Consider the following 3,492-nt stretch of genomic DNA (forward strand, 5'->3'; position numbering starts at 1 on the left):
GGAGCTTAGAAACTCAGAAATAAGGTTCTTGGACATACCAAAAATGATTGCTACAATTTTTATCAAGATCACACGACTATTAAGGGGGTGTTTCTCTCGTTTTCTTAAACTACAAACATTTCCTCAGGCTCTTAAACTGTTATAAGTAATATTAAATTCGTTCCATTACATACTAATATATTCGTTACATATTCGGTAAAATATGTATTAACAATATCTCTTGTTAATTTCGTTTCGCAAAGTTCAAAAAAATTTGTTTTGTAGTTTTATTTTCTGTGCACACATGTTGTTCTTTATTTATAGTCCGTTATCACTAACTGTTTGGCTAATTACAAATTTAATTAACTAAAAAATTATCATATAACTAATCTAACCTTGAAGCCAATTTTTTTTTTTTTTTTTTTTTTTTTTTTTTTTTTTTTTTTTTTTTTTTTTTAAGGAAAGCGGTTTTAATTATTTAGAAAAGGAAATTTTAAAAGAAGGAGAAAAAAAGAGGAAAAATATACCAAAAAATTTGAGAGGAAGTAACCATTCTGAATTAGAGAGACAAAATTCAAGAGCCAAAATTGAAACCGGCATACCAAAATTAAAGAGTCAAAAGGATCAAACACAAATCCTAAAAAAGAATGACTATAAAGTGGGTAAAATACTCAATCTGATACATAAAATAGATACAAAATTGTCGATGGGTTTACTTATCAATTTTGTGAAGTCATTTGCGGTAATTCAAATACGGCGTGGTGCTACTTCAAGCTTTGAATTTGCTTTTTAATATACAGAGAAAACAAAAATATAGGGGGAGCACCGTTCAACATTGTCTATAGAGTTGCTTTCTCGCTATTGAAAAAAATGGGTGAAGGCACAAGAATACCTCTGCCCCTCCTGCTCTATGGAATGTCCTTGTTGTCATCCACGGTCTAACTATTTTTCAAAAGAAAAGCAGCATATTACATCATAAAGTAATATAAAGTGATATATAGTTGAACATAGAGTGATATAAAGTAATTTAGTAGATGTTACTAGATATCGCTGCTACAAAGCAAAGCATCTTGTAAATGTAATCCTTGAGTATAATCAAATAACTCTGTCATTGGAAGTTAAAGATGGTGACCATAGTTTCAAAATTTACTTTATAAAACTTACTTTATAAAACTTATGAACGAAATGAACATGCATGAACTAGAAAATACGAAAATACTGCAAAGATCGAGGAATAATCTAAGATATTTTTCCATCAACAAAAGCAACTTAATTTTTCAAGTCTGTATCTCAGTTGTGGACATCATCATCAGGAAGGAAAATATCAATTTATTAAATATAACTACATTTATTTTATTATTTCCATGCCAATATTAGCTTCGGCCCTGTTCCTACGTAGGACATCCCTGAAAAAAGAATGCTGAAACAAAATCAATAACACAATCTTTTATTCAACGTAACTCAGAACAATTTAACCGAGAAAAACAAGTTATATCTCTGAAGATATCTAGAAATGTATCACCATTCCAACGCAATATACAGTAAAAATATAATATTTATATATAAGGATATAATTGTACACATGAAAGCAAAGTCAATTATTTTTTTTTTATGTTTATTTCATAAATAGAGATTCTAAAACAAAGATTAATCTTTAATCAGCTGCTTTTCAGCAACGATATGCCGCACACGTCTATATGTCGCATTCAGTCCGATTAGTATCCAGGTCAGCCTAAAATTCCTTAAAATTTCAGGGAGTAAATTGATTTCTTTGGAATCACATTTGGAGCCATATTTTTTTCTTTTTTTAAGTGAGCCCAGTTACAGATTGTTTTTGATCGCTAATAAGTGACAATTTAAAATCATATTGGCTCCTTCTGCTTATGTTTTTCGCCGTATGTTACATGTTGAGTCGTCTTATCTCGAATCAAACCCACATATTTTCTTACTATCAGAAATTTCATAGCTAGGTCGTGAATATCTGTACATTATCCACACCCTATGGTTATACTCTATATGAGGCGGAGGGGGATAATCCTCTAAAATTATGGGGTTCTAATTTTTATAGGAAGTCTATTAGTAAAAAGAAAAGTTTAAACTCTAGACCAATCTGCTCAGGCGAAAATCCGAATTGTATAAATTTGATGATAGTTCGAACAAATATGTCTTTAAAGCTAAATAGCTTCCAAAGTAGTTGAGATTGGTAGTTTAATACCTCAGTAGCATCAGGCTCACCTCCTTGCTGAGTGGAACACATGCATATTATCTGTTTCAATATAATTTCCGAAAAAAATGGATTTGTTGTCCAGTGATTTTCAAATAGCCAAATAGTCAATTTCAATATGACAGTTCAAGACAAAAGTGACATATCTTGTATCCCCCCCCTACCCTATGAGAGCAATGGTTTTAAAGGAAAAAAACTTATGATGGTAAATTTTAAGGTTTATATTTACACTTTTCAGCAGTTATTCAATTTATTCTTTTGAAGAAGAAGCTGAGTCGTCGCTATACTAGACTAGAAATTTTTTCTAGTCTGAAATGGAATAAATGATGGATATTTCATGGCCGTACCTAGGGAGTTTTCTTAGGTGGCAATTTACCAGCTAGGGTGAAGTTTGAAGATTTGTGATCGTCTGTAGAGACTGATACGCTTACTTTTTGGGATTTTTCAGGAAGAATGGGTGAGTTTTCTAGGAGGAATGGAAACGCACCTCCTTTCAACTACTACTGTAAAAGGAAATTACTAATGCTGAAACGGGTTGAGACGAGGAGGTCTGGCACATCGTAACCCCAATAAACAGGATACCAGTTAACGTGTATTGAAAACAAAAGATGCTTGGAACAAGCCTATAGTCAGATTGAAAGATTCGGATTGAATCTTAATTATTTTTAATGCTTATAAAAACTCGTCCAATTAGTTACAAAAATACAATATAAAACATTTAAAACGTACATACATGTCAAACAATTTTTAGCATATTTTATAATTCGAAAAGGGTCTGACTTAGAAATAGAAATCATCTAGTTTCCATGCTTTTCATCGGATATTTGAACTGTAGAGTGGAAGCGAAGCACCGATTCAGTTAATTGACAAAAATTTGCCGGGAGAGAGCGGGCAAAATGTATTTTTCATCAATATCTAGAAAAAAATTTCGTTCTTTTCAATGAAAATAAAAAAAAAGGTATATTAAATGAAAACACTCCAAAAAAAAGGTGTCTTCAGTGAACCCACTCCAGAAAAGGTATCGTTTAAAATCTAGTGTGGGGGCTAAAAAACAATGCAGGTTAAGGCAGGGTAATCGATTGGGGACCAGTGTTACCCAAAAAACCAGGTAGCAGTTCGGCGACAACAAGGTCTTGTGTTTATAAAAAAACGTATTTTGGTATTGGGACTGCTATCACCCTTGTCCTACAAAACACTATTATCAAAAGAAAAGAAAGATGAATGTGTTTTTTTGTCCTGTCATTTGTTCCTTTTTTAAGAGATAAACGTTATTTATCAATTTTCCTTTT

The 3,492-nt window shown here is 31.8% G+C and overlaps 1 protein-coding gene across 1 annotated transcript in view; it reads right to left on the reverse strand.

Annotated features, from left to right (window-relative positions):
• Positions 1-1,410: 1,410 nt before the first annotated feature.
• Positions 1,411-3,492, reverse strand: part of LOC136029675 (uncharacterized) — a 37,224-nt gene continuing 35,142 nt past the window's right edge. The window contains exon 4 of the mRNA XM_065708179.1: positions 1,411-3,492. This exon is cut by the window's right edge and continues 445 nt beyond it. The gene's annotated coding sequence lies outside the window, so the exon portion shown is untranslated.

The sequence above is a fragment of the Artemia franciscana genome, chromosome 7, assembly GCF_032884065.1.
Source record: "Artemia franciscana chromosome 7, ASM3288406v1, whole genome shotgun sequence".
NCBI lineage: Eukaryota > Metazoa > Arthropoda > Branchiopoda > Anostraca > Artemiidae > Artemia > Artemia franciscana.